Here is an 8,767-nt window from a genome sequence, read left to right on the forward strand (position 1 = left end):
ATAACTCAGACCCTGGTGCCACCTACTAGACGGGGCCCCATAGCTCTCAGGTGATAACTCAGACCCTGGTGCCACCTACTAGACGGGGCCCCATAGCTCTCAGGTGATAACTCAGACCCTGGTGCCACCTACTAGACGGGGCCCCATAGCTCTCAGGTGATAACTCAGACCCTGGTGCCACCTACTAGACAGGGCCCCATAGCTCTCAGGTGATAACTCAGACCCTGGTGCCACCTACTAGACGGGCCCCATAGCTCTCAGGTGATAACTCAGACCCTGGTGCCACCTACTAGACGGGCCCCCATAGCTCTCAGGTGATAACTCAGACCCTGGTGCCACCTACTAGACGGGGCCCCATAGCTCTCAGGTGATGTACTGACAGGTATTAAGAGCAGTTGTTAAGGGGAACTACCATGTACTAACAGGTATTAAGAGCAGTTGTTAAGGGGAACTACCATGTACTAACAGGTATTAAGAGCAGTTGTTAAGGGGAACTACCATGTACTAACAGGTATTAAGAGCAGTTGTTAAGGGGAACTACCATGTACTAACAGGTATTAAGAGCAGTTGTTAAGGGGAACTACCATGTACTAACAGGTATTAAGAGCAGTTGTTAAGGGGAACTACCATGTACTAACAGGTATTAAGAGCAGTTCTTAAGGGGAACTACCATGTACTAACAGGTATTAAGAGCAGTTCTTAAGGGGAACTACCATGTACTAACAGGTATTAAGAGCAGTTGTTAAGGGGAACTACCATGTACTAACAGGTATTAAGAGCAGTTCTTAAGGGGAACTACCATGTACTAACAGGTATTAAGAGCAGTTCTTAAGGGGAACTACCATGTACTAACAGGTATTAAGAGCAGTTCTTAAGGGGAACTACCATGTACTAACAGGTATTAAGAGCAGTTGTTAAGGGGAACTACCATGTACTAACAGGTATTAAGAGCAGTTCTTAAGGGGAACTACCATGTACTAACAGGTATTAAGAGCAGTTCTTAAGGGGAACTACCATGTACTAACAGGTATTAAGAGCAGTTGATGAACTACCATGTACTAACAGGTATTAAGAGCAGTTGATGAACTACCATGTACTAACAGGTATTAAGAGCAGTTGATGACTACTGTAAAAGCTCCTAGGTTGGTAAATCTTAAGGCCCCACTAGCCGTGTCCATATATCTTACGTCTTGTAGTGTGGCAACTACAGTTGGGGGCCCGGCTGGACATAGCTCCTCTGTGTTCCTGCTACCCAGTGTTTGTAGAACCTCACCCTCACTAAACAGGGATAATCGACCCTGTTACACAGTGTTTGTAGAACCTCACCCTCACTAAGCAGGATAATCCACCCTGTTACCCAGTGTTTGTAGAACCTCACCCTCACTAAGCAGGATAATCCACCCTGTTACCCAGTGTTTGTAGAACCTCACCCTCACTAAGCAGGATAATCCACCCTGTTACCCAGTGTTTGTAGAACCTCACTAAGCAGGATAATCCACCCTGTTACACTGTGTTTGTAGAACCTCACTAAGCAGGATAATCCACCCTGTTACACAGTGTTTGTAGAACCTCACCCTCACTAAGCAGGATAATCCACCCTGTTACCCAGTGTTTGTAGAACCTCACCCTCACTAAGGAGGATAATCCACCATGTTGCACAGTGTTTGTAGAACCTCACTAAGCAGGATAATCCACCCTGTTACACAGTGTTTGTAGAACCTCACCCTCACTAAGGAGGATAATCCACCCTGTTGCACAGTGTTTGTAGAACCTCACTAAGCAGGATAATCCACCCTGTTACACAGTGTTTGTAGAACCTCACCCTCACTAAACAGGATAATCCACCCTGTTACACAGTGTTTGTAGAACCTCACCCTCACTAAGGAGGATAATCCACCCTGTTGCACAGTGTTTGTAGAACCTCACCCTCACTAAGCAGGATAATCCACCCTGTTACACAGTGTTTGTAGAACCTCACCCTCACTAAGCAGGATAATCCACCCTGTTACACAGTGTTTGTAGAACCTCACTAAGCAGGATAATCCACCCTGTTACACTGTGTTTGTAGAACCTCACCCTCACTAAGCAGGATAATCCACCCTGTTACCCTGTGTTTGTAGAACCTCACCCTCACTAAACAGGATAATCCACCCCGTTACCCAGTGTTTGTAGAACCTCACCCTCACTAAGCAGGATAATCCACCCTGTTACACTGTGTTTGTAGAACCTCACCCTCACTAAACAGGATAATCCACCCCGTTACCCAGTGTTTGTAGAACCTCACCCTCACTAAGCAGGATAATCCACCCTGTTACACAGTGTTTGTAGAACCTCACCCTCACTAAACAGGATAATCCACCCTGTTACCCAGTGTTTGTAGAACCTCACCCTCACTAAACAGGATAATCCACCCCGTTGCCCAGTGTTTGTAGAACCTCACCCTCACTAAGCAGTGATAATAATCCCTGTTTAGTGATAATAATTACATAATATATCTGCTTAGGAAACGAAAAGGTCTAATTCTTTTAAATTTTTTATTTCTCCATGTGGTAAATACACAGGTCACAGCATGTTTACAGGAACGTTTTGGAGTTGTATTTGGAGTGTATTTCGTGACTGTTGGGAACTAGGCTACACTGGCACACCTACTTCCAGTGAATGGCGCTCAACTAGGCTAACGGCACAACTGTTCCCTAAGCCTAATGCATGCACAGAGAAGAAGAGGGTATGTATCTGCTTGTCTAACTCCAGGGTAGATGGCAAATAAGCTAATTTACCCAAAAAGTTGACGTGTTCCTTTAAAGGAATGTCAACAAGTACTGTATCAGGGTCTATTCTCAGTCCTTGCCCCACAATGGTGGAGTGAACTACCCACCCCAGTTAGGACAGCCAAAACCCATCCAATCTTTCGCCGTCGACTAAAGACGCACTTCTTCGACCATTATCTGAAATTAAAAAAAATATTTAAAAAAATCTAACCCTAACTAACCTTACCGTCATGCACTTGTCCTAATAAACTAACCTACACTGTAGCACTCAACACTTTGATGAACATTGTTACTCAGCTGATAGAGTTGTGCCCTTCCTGATGACCTGTCGTACAGAAGTTGTAAGTCGCTTTGGATAAAAGCGTTTCAGCTAAATGACTAAATGTAAATGTAAATGTGAATGAAGGGGGAGAAGGGGACTTCCAGAAAGGTAGTATTCCAGAAGAGCTGAAAGCAATAATGTCTAATAACAATTTTCCATAGCCAGCCTTTTGGGTTCAGGGGGCCCCCGTTTCAACATCAAACGAAACAGCAAATGATGAGGTTCAAAGCACTGTATTCCACCTCGTCCAGAATCACAATAGGAAAATATAATGCTTTAGGCGATGTGTGCAGGAAGCCGGCCACACCTGCCACAGCACAGTTCAAGTAGACCACAGAGACTTACAGGACTTGGTTTATGTCAGGAACCAGGTTTATTCTACAAGGTGAAAGGATTTGTCAGTGAACATCTCTCTGGGTTGTAGTTTGTTGTTGTTTACGAACAAAGCTCAGAGCGGTTTGCTCTCGTAAAAAAGATGTTCAGAAATCAGGAATACCGTAGGCAGTGGTCTGTTGTCATTTAACCCTTTCACTGCCAAACGACAAAGGGTTAACCCTTTCACTGCCAAACGACAAAGGGTTAACCCTTTCACTACCAAATCAAATCAAATCTAATTTATTTGTAAGGCCCGACAACACACGTTAATGTCCCCATGGGCCGTACACGTCTTTTTTAAACAAGTCAAGAAGAAACATAACAATAAGTCAAGAACACCATAAGGTCCAACAGATTTAAAATAAATGCAAATAAATGAAAGAATGCAAGCACTCCCAGACATACCCCACGCGAAGGTAAGGAAAAACTCACTAAAACCTAACAATAGGGAAAGATGCTCCACAGGCAGTGTGGAGGAGAGAAACCTTAGAAGGGCCATTCAAGGGGGGATCTCCCTTCTTAGATGTCTAGTAGTGTTGCAGACTAACAGTTGGTAAGCATGCACTCAAGTGTGTAGTGAAACACAGATGAGTGCATGCAATAGCAACTGAACATTTTGAAAGATTAAAGATAGAGCTGATAGCGATAGCAACTGAACATTTTGAAAGATTAAAGATAGAGCTGATAGCGAATCTATTTGAGGCACAGGGGCGGCGCAAAGAGGGTCGCGTCCTCCCCGTCTTAATCACGGGACATTCAACACTCCGGTCATTGCTCCGAGACAGCCGGAGACAGGGAGATAGGGGGCGGCGCAGAGAGGGTCGCAACCTCCCCGACATCATCGCAGGACGTCCAGCACTCCGGTCACCACTACGAGACCGCCGGAGACAGGGAGACAGGAGGGCACGCAGAGAGGGTTGCATCCTCCCGGCCTTCATCACGGGACATCCGACACTCCGGTCAGCACTCCAGGACAGCAACTCACAGGGAGACAGGGAGACGGGACAGGCGTGATTGTAGTGGGCGGACATAGCAATAGATACAAGTGGTAAGCATATATGTGAATAGAGTAGATATATGAAGTAAGCATATTATGTGAATAGAATAGAAGTACTTAACCCAGCAATGAAACCGTGTTGACAAACCAGTTGACAAGACCACGGACAGACGATGGTAAGTAGCTGATCCATGGCCTCGGTGGTGCATGTAGAGCTGTCACTGCAATCTTGGCCAAGACCCCGAGGCATCCATCACCTTAGGAGCACTAGGAGACAGGCACTCAGAGAGATGGGGGGAAGGGGGGAGGAGGGGGGGGTTAACCTACTAGTAAAGGGTTAACCTTCTGTAGTGTGGTAGTGAAAGGGTTAATAACAATAGCAGCTCACAACTCAAGCTCTGCATTTGACTCAGAAAACTTCAAATGATTTATTATCATTATTATTTATTTAGAACAATTTGTTAATACATAATTTAATTATATATTAAATTTAATTTAATTTAATTTAATTTATTAATTAATAATATATTGTGGCGATAAGAAAGTAGTGAGCCAGAGACGTAGGTCGAGTTGAGTACTTTACTTATCCTGCACATAGCATTTACAATAACAACAACCCGTCACCCGGAACCGGAAGTGGCATTTAACCTTTTCCCTAACCAGTACAACCCACACTCTTAAAGGCACAAGCCCACCTTGGTGAATGTCTCTTAATATAGGTCACCACACAGGCCCCCCCAGAATTCACCAAAACAAAAACTGCAACTAATTAATAGCCAGTGATCAGTCCATCAATGAACAGATTACCGCATGAAATAGTCAACGTGGAGGGGGACGGATCAAGCGGCCGAACCGACTGCGCTTAACCAGAGGGGGATTAAGGAAGAGAAGTGGGACCAGCGGCCGGGCCACAGGAGGGGCCAAGGCCGGAACAGAGGACGGGGCAGGGGTCTGAGCTGAAACCGGGGGGCGCCCCCGCCGCGGGGGTAGGGCCAACTGAACTGGTTCGTCCTTGTCCAAGTGGGCAGGCTTAAGACGGTCTATAGTGACCCGTTCCGGCCTGCCCCCCATGTCCACAACAAAGTTTTTAGTGCCTGCCTCCAGGACACGGAAAGGCCCGTCATAAGGGGGCTGCAGCGGGGTCCGATGGCTGTCGTGCCGGATGAACACATATTTGGCCAATGGCAGGTCCCTGGGGATGTAGGACTGGGGAAGGCAGTGGCGGGATGTTGGAATGGGAATAAGGGCATCGGCAACACCCCGGGACACTGTTCGATGGGAGGCGACGGACCAGGAAGCTGTGGCCTCCGGAAGAAACTCCCCAGGGACCCGCAGCGGCTGGCCGTACACCAGCTCGGCGGACGAGGCCTGGAGGTCCTCTTTGGGGGCAGAACGAAGACCAAGCAAAACCCACGGGAGGGCGGTCAACCCAGTTGCCATCCGTAAGGGCAGCCCGAAGAGCGGCCATCATGTCCCTATGGAACCGCTCGCAAAGCCCGTTGCCCTGCAGGTTGTACACAGTAGTGCGGTGGATCTTCACCCCCAGGTGCTCTGCAACTGCAGTCCAGAGCTCCGAAGTGAACTGGGGGCCCCTGTCGCTTGTGATGTCCCCCGGTGTGCCAAAACGGGCCACCCAGCAGCCGATGAAAGCCCGGGCCACCTCCGCTGCCATAGTGGAGGACAGTGGAACAGCCTCCGGCCACCTGGTGGTCCTGTCCACCATGGTGAGGAGGTGAGTATATCCGCGGGAGGGGGGCAGGGGGCCCACCAGGTCCACATTCACGTGATCGAACCGCCTCTCCGGCACTATAAACGGTGCCAAAGGGGCTTTGGTATGGCGGTGCACCTTGGCGCGCTGGCATGCCACACATGAGCCAGCCCAGGTCCTAACATCCTTCCGGAGGCCAGGCCACACAAACTTGACCCCCACCAGCTTAGTCGAGGCCTTCACACCTGGGTGGGAAAGGCCGTGGATAATGTTAAAAACCATAGGGTCCGGTTGGCCAGTGGAGATGTCGCAGAGGAGAGTGGCATTAGCTGTGTCAAACACCACATCCTCCAGCTGCAGTGCAGTAGGGCCCGTCCGGTAGGCCTGAATGTCTGAGTCTGTGGCTTGGTCTGCCGCCATGGCGGCATAATCGAGTCCCAAGTGGACGGACCCGATGACCGCCCTAGAGAGGCAGTTGGCGACAAAGTTGTTCTTGCCCACCACGTGCTGAATGTCCGTGGTTAACTCGGAGATCGCCGATAGCTGCCGCTGCTGACGTCCCGCCCACGGCTCCGAGGTCTTGGCCATGGAGAACGTCAGCGGCTTATGGTCCACAAAGGCAGTGAACTGGCGGCCTTCCAACAGGAATCTAAAGTGCCTAGTGGCGAGGAACAGACCCAGCAGTTCCCTGTCGAAAGTACTGTACTTACACTCGTTGTCGCGGAGCTGTCTGCTAAAAAAGGCCAGTGGCTGCCAGGCCCCGCCCACCCACTGCTCGCACACCGCCCCCACTGCATAGTCAGAGGCGTCTGTCGTGAGGGCAGTGGGAGAGGGGTGCGCCAGCAGAGCAGCGTTGGCTAGCGCGGCCTTGGCAGCCCCAAAAGCGCTGTCCATCCCCGAGGACCAGTCTAACTCGTCCTTGGGCACCTTGCCCTGCAGGGCCTCGTACAAGGGGCGCATGAGGTGGGCAGCATGGGGAAGGAACCGGTTGTAAAAGTTCACTATGCCCAGGAACTCCTGTAGAGACCGTACGGTGCGGGGGCGAGGACAACTGGCAACGGCCTCCACCCTGGCGGGGAGTGGGGTGGCTCCCTGTGGAGCGGCGTGGTGTCCGAGGAAGGTGATGGAGGACTGCCCGAACTGGCACTTGGTCGGGTTGACGATGAGGCCGTGTTTACTGAGCCGCTCAAACAGCTGCTGGAGGTGTGTCATGTGCTCCTCTATGGATGCACTGGCTACAAGAATGTCATCCAAATACACAAATAAAAACGGCATGTCCTGGAGCACAGAGTCCATCAGCCGCTGAAACGTCTGCGCCGCCCCCATGAATCCGAAAGGCATTCTTAGGAACTCAAAAAGTCCAAAGGGTGTAATGACAGCTGTTTTCGGCACATCCCGTGGATGGACCGGCACCTGGTCCACCTTGGAGAAGATGACGGCCCCCGCCAGGTGGGTAGAGAAGTCCTGTATGTGCGGGACAGGGTACCGGTCGGGGGTTGTGGCGTTATTAAGGCAACGGAAATCGCCGCAGGGGCGCCAACCCCCACCAGCTTTTGTATCCATATGTAATGGAGAAGCCCACGGGCTGTTCGAGCGGCGCACAATGCTAAGTCGCTCCATGGTGGAAAACTCCCCCCTGGCGATTGCCAGCTTGGCTGAGTCGAGACGCCAAGCCCGGGCATAGACCGGGGGGCCTTCGGTGGTAATATGGTGTTCCACCCCGTGTTTGGCCACTGCAGATGAGAACGTGGGTGTGGTGAGGTCAGGGAACCCGGCAAGCAAGCGTTCATACGGGTCCCCGGTGGCAAGTGTGTTCAACAGGCAGAGAGCTCCGCCCCCCCCCAACCGCTCCAAGTGTGCAGGGGTAAGAGGAAAAAGAGAGGGCATCGATCAAGTGACAGTTTTTCACATCTACCAACAGACTGAAGGCACAGAGGAAGTCTGCTCCCAGGAGCGGCGTGGACACGGCAGCCATCACAAAACCCCAGCCGAAACGGCGCCCCCCCAAAACACACCTCCACATACCTGGTGCCGTAAGTACGTATGGGCGTACCGTCCGCTGCGTCCATCTGGGGCCCGTGTCTGCCGTCCATGGTGTCCACGCCCTGTGCCGGCAGGATGCTGCGTTGTGCGCCCGAGTCCACCAGCAGCCGCCGGCCGGACAAGGAGTCAGTGATGAACAACAGCTTGCAGTCATGGCCGGCACCCACAGCCACTAATGAGCGCCGGCCCTGGCGTTTCCCTGCCCCTTGAAGCTGCATGGCTTGCGACACTGCTTGGCCCTGTCCCCAAACCTGGCATGGTAATAACAGAGCCCGTCGTCGGGTTGGCGTCGGGCTGTCACCGCAGCCGCGGTGTCTGTATAAACATCCAGTGGTGGGGCTGAGGTGCCCTGGTGGGGCAGCAGTGCATGGACAAACTGCTGCTGCCTGTTGGCCAGGAAAACCCTGTCTGCTTCTGGAGCCAGGCCGCGATAGTCTTTGGTGGAGGAGAGGAGGGAACTGGCCAGTGCCGTGCGCACAGGCACTGGAACCTGCCGTAGAAGAATGTGCGTGAACAGAAAGGAGGGATCTGCTGATCCCAGTACAGCCAGCATC

Source organism: Notolepis coatsorum, assembly GCF_963971535.1.
Source record: "Notolepis coatsorum genome assembly, contig: SUPER_1_unloc_1, whole genome shotgun sequence".
In the NCBI taxonomy this organism is placed as follows: Eukaryota; Metazoa; Chordata; class Actinopteri; order Aulopiformes; family Paralepididae; genus Notolepis; species Notolepis coatsorum.